The sequence below is a fragment of the Pinus tabuliformis genome, chromosome 3_2 (assembly GCF_031772625.1).
Source record: "Pinus tabuliformis cultivar Carrire ecotype Pingquan chromosome 3_2, CPIR1, whole genome shotgun sequence".
Classification (NCBI taxonomy): domain Eukaryota; kingdom Viridiplantae; phylum Streptophyta; class Pinopsida; order Pinales; family Pinaceae; genus Pinus; species Pinus tabuliformis.
This window is the reverse complement of record NC_142302.1, coordinates 764,747,992-764,757,174: the sequence shown is the minus strand read 5'-3', so window position 1 is coordinate 764,757,174 and position 9,183 is coordinate 764,747,992.

Genomic DNA, 9,183 nt, shown 5'->3' with positions numbered 1-9,183 from the left:
AATTTGGCTATTTCTTCTTGCAATAGCAGGACCTTCCCAATATTGGCACCACTGTAAAAATGGTTTTGAATTTACCTACTAACTATAGAAGATATCAAAATACTATAAACATATAAGTCCAATGAAAATAACGCAATATCAAATAACGACTAATTCAAAACCTTGATTCATCGCCTGCTATCCTATAACATTGATCTTAGTTGTGCAAGGTTCGACTGGTATTTTCATTAATGAATGTTTTATTTGTTATTAAGCTAGATTATTAAACAAGTAGCTTTATGCCTTTGTAAATAGATTTCCATGTGTTCCAATATCACGGGGGCTTCACTAGGGGAGCAATATCATACCACGTGGGTTCATATTGGGGGATATATATTGAGGAAAAAATGACATAATATAATGGGGGATATATAGGGGGTAAAGGGTTTTTATATCAGAAAATATAAAAAATGGAGCTGAAAGTTAATGAAAAAATATAAAGGGGTATAAAAAATGTTAATGAAAAATGGATACCTACAATATCTAGTGAAAGTAGGGGTTATTTAAATTGGTAAGTTTTATTGGGTTCATATTGGTAGGGGGTTAAATAATGTGATTTTTAGATGGATTTTCCAATATGTAGTCAAATTAAGGGTATTTTCTAATATGCCACGAATGCACGTGATATGTCAGAGGTTCACTGAGTGAATCCCCTGTGTCCAAAATGCACGACTCAACCATTTTTGATGAGGTTCTAATCTATGGTGTTAATTGCTTTGACTCTTCAACAACACCCTTTTACCTACCACAACAATCATGATTGTTCCTTACTCCGATCAGACGATGCAAAATCAAGCTGGTATGTTTTCTATCTACTTGAATCAGCTATGAAACAAATTCGATACTTAGTATCGCGCGTTAGAACGATGGTGTGTCCTCTCAGCGAATCAGGCCAAATTGAACTGGGATTTAACAATGAAATTGATCCTTTGAACCAACATCAAACCCTTCAAAATGTGGATATATACCAATGCGTAGAGGTTAACTTGATATAGGATTTAACAACTAAAACATTGAAGAGATAGAGCACAAGGTATGTCACTTGTTTTTTATGCTACCACTAGGTATCAATTTATCAGTAATACGATAAATTGATTCAATTTCTCAACTAGATTCAACATACAACCAGGTTACGTATATAAAGAGGATTGACTTGCAGAAGGCACATAATTTTTATATAATTATAACAAACCAATCCTCTATTTTTTTTCATGCCGTTACAACAAAAAAATTGTTTTCCGAATCCCAATTACAAATATAAAAACCCATCAAAACTCTATATGCCAACCAAACTAGAGAAATTCCTAGCCTAAATATAGATCAAAATTATCATCCTAGCTCTAAAAAAGATTCGAGATTACATTTTGGCAATAATAGCCATTATTAACACACACAACATTATTATGGAGAAATTGAGTCCTGTTAAAAAACAACCTCAATAATTGACTTCTAGGAATAAACAAACATAATTTCAAATGATGCCTTTGCATTAGACACAATTCTAGTCAATGTCTTAACCAAAAGAAGGAAAATAAGGGGAAGCAAACAACAACATCAACGAACATTGAGTATTTTCTTGCTAGGTAAAAGATTAATTTTCTCTCATAGCTTGCCTCTCTAGCTCTACGTCCTCATGAGTCTGGTATATCGATTGTGGATCTTTAGCACACATGACGAGGTTAGGGACTATTTCTATAGTTACAAGGAAGAGGATATGGACTTACAAATACATATGGGAAACAAGACTAAAAGTACTCCAGTTGGGAGAGGTACAATCAACATATAGAGGGATTCAAGCAAAAGCAACAATGTTACATATGTGTTGAATGTGTCAGGTTTAGGCGTGAACCTAATTTTAGTTTCTGCACTACAAGATAAGGGGTACAATGTCTACTTTGTGGGGAAAAAGGTGTACATCAAACACCATAGTTGGAATAAGGTCAAACATATTGGGGTTTGAGGCAACAAGTTGTACACATTACAATCTGATTCTCTAAAGACTCAGATTAGAGATAACAATAGCAGTGGGAGAGACTTGGGAGAGTTATGGCATAGGAGGATGGGACACTTGCATCCTATAACACTCAAGTTGCTTAGGGAAACCATGACAGGAGTTCTAGAATTGAGCACGTAACATGAAAAATATGTGCAGAGGGTGTGTGCTTTGGAAATTCACAAAATCAACATTCCCAAGAAGTGACAGTAGATCGAGTGGTGTGATTTAGTTGATACACTCATATATTTTTTGCCCGCTTCCAAGAGTTTAAGGCTCTTGTGGAGAACATGACAGGAAAAAATATCAAGGTGCTTCAGACGGATAATGGTGGTGAGAACACAAATAAGGCCTTCACAGGGTTCTGTATGAATGAGGACATCAGGAGAGAGTGGACAAATCCATATAACCCACAATAGAAAGGGATTGTTAAGCAAAAGAACATGATGATAGTTGTGGCAACGATGGCATTGCTATATGACCAAGATATGCCAAAGTTCTTATGGGTAGAGGGATGTATCACAACAATGTACATACATAACAGAGTTTCTCATAGAATGATGAGGAAGATAACACTAGAGGAGGTCTTCAAAGGGAATAAGCCAAAGGTCGAGCACTTTGGGATCTTTGGCAGTATAGCTTAATGTCACGTACCAGATAATAAACACACCAAATTGGATCAAACAATAGAGAAGGGATATTTCGTTGGCTAAAACATGTTGATTTGTGTATCTTGGGAGGTACTCCCACAACCCTTGGGGTACTGGGTGTATAAGGAGTTGACCCACAAAATGGACTTTGTGGGTAGTGTACCCAAGTAATGGGTTTTGTACCCAAAGTTGTGGTTGCGAAACCAAGTGGAGAAAATAATATTTTATTGATTGAGATCATGTGTGGCAACCTTGAAGGGCTAAGGGGCACCTACGGTTCCAATGTGAAAGAAAAGGTTAAGCGAAATGAATTTTACTCCTTAATAAATTGATGTTTAATCAAAATTGCTTAGGTCAGCTTGAGTGAAAAGACATGACCTTTGGTGAGATGTAAACCCACCATGAGCACTATAATGAGTGGAATAGAACTCGTTTGACATCCATCCAAGTGCATTTGATCAGGAGGAAAGGAAAGTTTGAGGTAGTCGCAAGTCAAAGGAGCCAAGTTGGAGTGTGAGGAAGGACAAGTTCAAGGTTTCTTCTTCTATGTCTAATCTAGGTCGAGTTATGGATTTGTTGGTCAAGTTCACTAGCATGGTTTTGAGCATACATATGGGTAGAATATATTTGAGATGAGTCTAAGCCTTTTCTATGTTTTAATGTAGGGCCAAGTTGCTTGTATGAGTCCTAGACAAGGGTCATATGACCTGTGTTGGAGCTATGATACTGGGATGAGGGTTCTAGGATATATAGTGATGAAGAAGGAAGCCTTAAGCTAAGATATGCACAGGTGATTATTTTATGAAACCAGCTCAAGAAAAGATAGAAAAGATAGATCAACGCCTTAGAATTCAGCCTCTTCGAGGGGGCAACCTCCTTTACATTACATAAATGAACAATTCTTGGATGATTCAAATGACAAAACCTCCTTTCTATATATAGGAGTCTAAGGAGTCACAATATAATCCAGCCGACCTAACAATAATAATATAAAGCCACAAAAATAACAATAGAGGGATTCTATGGGGGACATAAATAACAATATGGGGGTAATAGGGGCACAACAATATAAATAAGGGGTATAACTACAATAGTAATGGGGTAATCACTAGTATTATAGGGACCCAACATGCCCCTCTCCTTCAAAAAAGTGTTGTCCTCAACGCTTGAGTAGTTCTGGATACTTCTGCATAAAATTCTCATCCTCCCATGTGGAATCTTCAACGGATAAGTTCTTCCACTTGATAAGATACTCTGAAATTGATCGATTTTGTAGCTGTCGAGTTCTTGTTTCTGTGACTGCTTCCAGTTCCAATATAATTTTTCCTTCCTCGTCAAGTTCTGGCAATATTGTTTGAATTGGGAGCTTGTCGCCTATAACCTTCTTTAAACATGAAACATGGAAAACTGGGTGCAACCGAGAAGCTGTAGGAAGCTCCAATTTGTATGCCATAGTACCAATCTTTTGCAACACCTTGTATGGACCATAATACTTTGGTGATAATTTATTATCCTTCTTAGCTTGCTTTAGGGACATTTGCTTATATGGTTGTAGCCGTAGGAATACCCAATCACCTACATCAAAACTTCTTTCACTGCGATGTTGATCTGCCTATTGTTTCATCCTATTTTGTGCCAACACGAAGTTATCCTTTAAGAGTTGGAGGACTTGTTGTTGATGTTCGATGTGATGTTCCACTGCCTGAACCTTAGAATTTTCTCTTAAATATGATGTGGATGGTGGTTGATACCCATAAAGTGCCATAAATGGGCTTATTTTTGTTGCTGTATGGAAGGAAGTGTTATACCACCATTCAGCCAAAGGCAACCATTTGACCCATTGTGTCTGTTTATCAGATACAAAGCAACGAAGATATCCTTCCAAACATTTGTTTACTATCTCAGTTTGCCCATCAGATTGAGGATGATAAGATGAGCTATGAGCTAACTGAGTACCAAGACAAGAAAATAATTCTGTCCAAAAATTTCAAGTGAAAATGGGATCTCTGTCACTTACAATAATCTTTGGGTTTCCATGTAGCTTTTGAACTGTTTCCATAAATGCAGTAGAAACTGTACTGGCTTTAAATGGATGTGATAATGCACAAAAGTGTGCATACTTGGTAAATCTGTCAACTACCACCATGATGACACTCTTTCCCTCAGACTTGGGTAAACCTGTGATAAAATCAATTGAAACCTCTTCCCAACGTTGGCCTGGAATGGATAAAGGTTGTAATAGACCCGGTGTCTTAATTGTTTCAACTTTATTTTGTTGGCAAACCAAACATTTCGCCACAAACTTTTGAATATCTGATTTAAGGCCATCCCAAAAAAATTCCTTCTTAACCCTGTGGTAAGTTTTTAAAAATCCTGAGTTCCCTCCTAAGGGAGAAGTGCGCAATTCCATAAGAATATTTTGTTTTAGCTAGGAATTCTTACAGAGATATAAGCGATCTTTGTACCATAACGAATCATTTTGCCAGCTAAATGTATCAGAAGTACTGGAATCTTGTTGTAGCTTTCGAATAAGTGCCCACACTTCTTCGTCATTCTTCCATTCCTCCCTTGCTTCGTTTATCCAATCCGGTTGGATAATAGAAATGGCACACAACAATGCTTCCACATCCTCATCCTTTCTTGAGAGTGCATCTGCCACCACATTTTGCTTCCCTTTTTTGTAGATGATTTCAAAGTCATAACCCAACATCTTTGTGACCCACTTTTGTTTCTCTTCAGAGGATAATCTTTGTTCTAAAAAGTATTTAAGGCTATCATGATCCGTTTTTACCTTGAAGTGTCTTCCCATTAGGTAGGGTCGCCATTTCTTAAGTGCATGGAGTATTGCCAACATTTCCTTCTCATAAATAGCTTTGCTTAAAAACTTTCCCTTGATTGAACGACTTTCAAAAGCAATGGGTCTTTCATCTTGCATTAGAACAGCACCAATTCCATTTCCTGAAGCATTACATTCCACAATAAAGGTTTTTGTGAAGTCCGGTGTAGCTAAGATCGGTGCTTGGCACATTGCCTCTTTAAGATGTTCAAAGGCCTTTGTTGCTTCCGGAGTCCATGAAAATGAATCTTTCTTCAATAATGTTGTTAGAGGTGCTGCTATTCTCCCATAATTCTTAACAAACTTGCCATAATACCCTGTCAACCCAAGAAATCCTCGCAGATGCTTTATGGATGTGGGGATTTTCCATTCCTTAATGGCTTTAATTTTGCTAGGGTCTACCTTAACTCTTTCATGAGATACAATATGACCCAAATATTCCACCTCCTGGACTCTAAAGAAACATTTGGATCTTTTTGCATATAATTGTTTCTCCTCCAATAGTTGTAGCACCCTGTCAACATGTTCAACATGATCCTTCCAAGACTTGCTGTAGATTAGTATATCATCAAAAAATACTAACACAAATTTTCTAAGGAATGGTTTGAAAATTGAATTCATCAAACCTTGAAATGTTGAAGGTGCATTGGTAAGGCCAAAAGGCATGACCAAAAATTCATAATGACCCTCATGAGTTCTAAATGCCGTTTTCGGAATGTCTTCAATCTTCATTCTGATTTGATGATATCCCGAACGAAGATCCAACTTGGTGAAGTAAATTGATCCATGCAATTCATTTAGTAATTCATCAATGACAGGGATGGGGAACTTATCTTTAATAGTGAGCTTGTTGAGCTCCCTATAATCTGGACACATGCGCCATGATCCATCTGTTGAAAAGTGTGCTACAAGAAATGCTTGTTGAGAATGCAACAAGATGATGGAGCTTAGTGGAAAGGAGTCGCTTTCACTAAGTGGGCCCGCAGGCAAATTATGGCGCAAGTTCTATTTTTGATCACAGTGTGGATGATCACAGTGTGAGTGATCAAAGTGTGGGTGACCACAGTGTGAGTGATCACAATGTGAGTGATCAGAGTCTATTTTTAGACTGGCTGTCAAAAATAGAAAAGTCAAATATTATTGTCTCATAATAATATTTGGACTATAAACTTGATCTTATTCTCTTGGAGCACTTCAGGATGACCTACGAATGTGGTACATGTAGATCCCAGAAGGAAATATGTGGTTACCTATGGGATGACTAATATTTGCATGCAGGACTTCAGTTAGAACTCAAGTGAGTTGAGTTTAGTGGACTGGAGGTGAAGTTGATGGAGTTGTGTTCAGTTTAACTTTGTTAAACTAGTTGTATTTAGTCTAACTGATCAATAGACTAGAGATGAGTTGGGTGAATTAGTTATTAATTAATTCACAAGTTATTAACTCATAATGCAACTATAGAATACATCAGTTAACTTAGTTGCATGTCAGTGCATGTTCAGTTCAGCAGGGACAGGTGTTAGAGAATCAGATTGCTATCAGTTGTGACTATAGTTGTGCATCAGATCTTGCACAATCAAGGGATTGAGTATGCCAATGAGTTTGCTCACGTATTTGCCCAGTATTGTAGCCTTTGCTCACGTCCAACAAAGTGTGAGTGATTATTTTGAGGTGAAATATGAGTTTGGGAAGTCATTCTCATCAGTTCTTGAGCGGGTATTGAGCAGTGGAGGCAGGCAAGCAGTGGAATAGATTTGGAGATCAGATCTTAGCTGTATTGTGTGTAACAGGTGGAGCTGGTACTGGATTGCTTGTGATAAGCATTGTACTTTGTAATGTTACATGATTCAATCAATATAATATACAGATAGTGTGGGGTTTTTAGCGAGATGCTTTCCCCGGGATACATACTGTGTTAATGAGTTTGATTGATGCTTCTATGTGTGCCTGTGAATGTTTCTGCTTCTGTAAATTGATGATCAACGTAGAGGAGATTATGTATTATACATGTTCTGCTTATAATTGTATGATCAGGATAATCTCTGTGAATATGTGTTAAATTATTCAAAATTTCTACACCATCCTTCTTGTGCACCAATACTACTGGAGTTGAGAAAGAACTTTGACTCGGTTGAATTATGCCAGCCTCTAGCATTTCTGCAACCACACGTTCAATTTCACTTTTTTGGACATAGGGATATCTGTACGGCCTGATGTTTAGAGGAACACTTCCTGGAATCAGATGAATAGCATGATCATGATCACGCATAGGTGGGAGACCTTTGGGAGTCTCAAATACCTTGTAATGATTGTCCAGGACTTTTTGGAGATCTGGAGAAATATATGATTCCAATGTGGAAACATCTAGCGAACATAACCTCTTTGCTCCTTTTTTAGAAGCTTTTTCATGCCATTAGAGCTGATTATCTTTCCTGGTTTTCCTGCAATACCCCTTAATTCAACTTCCTTTCCTTCTGTAGAAAATTTGATGAAAAGTTCTTGAAAATTAAAAGCTATTGTACCCAAGGATTGTAGCCATTGGACTCCTAGTACAACATCAACACCTCCCATTGGAATGGAAAGCATTGGGCTAGTCAATACATATTCTTCCATGGATAGATTGATATTATGGCACTTTCCAGAGCAATTTGTTGTTCCTCCATTTGCAATCATCACTTGACACTCTGGTGCTGGATATAGGAAGCAATTCAATTCTTTTGCTACCCTACAATGAATAAAATTGTGGGTGCTTCCTGAATCAATCAACACTATTACCTTTTTCTTCTTGATTTGTCCTTATATCTTGATGGTTTGAGGAGTGGTAATTCCCGCCAATGCATTACAAGATATGGTTGGATTTATTTGTTCTTCAGCTAGGCTTTGTTCCTAGAGTATATCCTCTTCTTTTGACCTTTCTTGGTCCTTTTCTTCTTCCTCTTCACAATCTATGTAGAATAATTTCTTCTCAACACACTTATGACCTTTTGTGTATTTGCTATCACAATTGTAACAAAGCCCTTTTGCTCTTTTTTCTTCCAATTGTTGTGGTGTCAACCTTGTAGGTTGTGGAAGACTAGGGGTAACAACACTTCCGTCTTTATAGTTGTGAGTGGTATGCTTCCTAGTTTCCATAATTTTGCTTTCCATTTTTTTTGCTAACCTGAATGCCTTCTCTAATGAATCAGGTTCCCAAAGGCGAACATCATGTTGGATATTATCCTTTAAAGACCCTATGAACACATCAATCATATGCTCCTCTGGAATATCTTTTACCCTTATGTTCAATTTTTGGAACTCCTCAAGGTGCTCCATTATTGAACCCTTTTGTTTGAGACTTATCAATTGGCTAAAAAAAGTGTTGCTTTTTGTATCCTCATAATGTGCTATCAATTCTTCCGTAAAAATTTCCCAAGTGATAAATTGTTTACGAGAACAATGCCATTGATACCATACAAACTGATTTGGTTCCAAATATACAGTTGCCATACGTACCTTTTGTGCGTTTTGCACATTATTGAGATCGAAGAATTGCTCCATCTGTAATATCCATGTGGCGGAATCCTTGCCATCAAACTTCCTCATATCGATTTTTAGAATATGGTGATTCTTCGATCCAACACTAACGTCTATGGAATCATGATTAACATTTCTTTTGTTCTCATCAT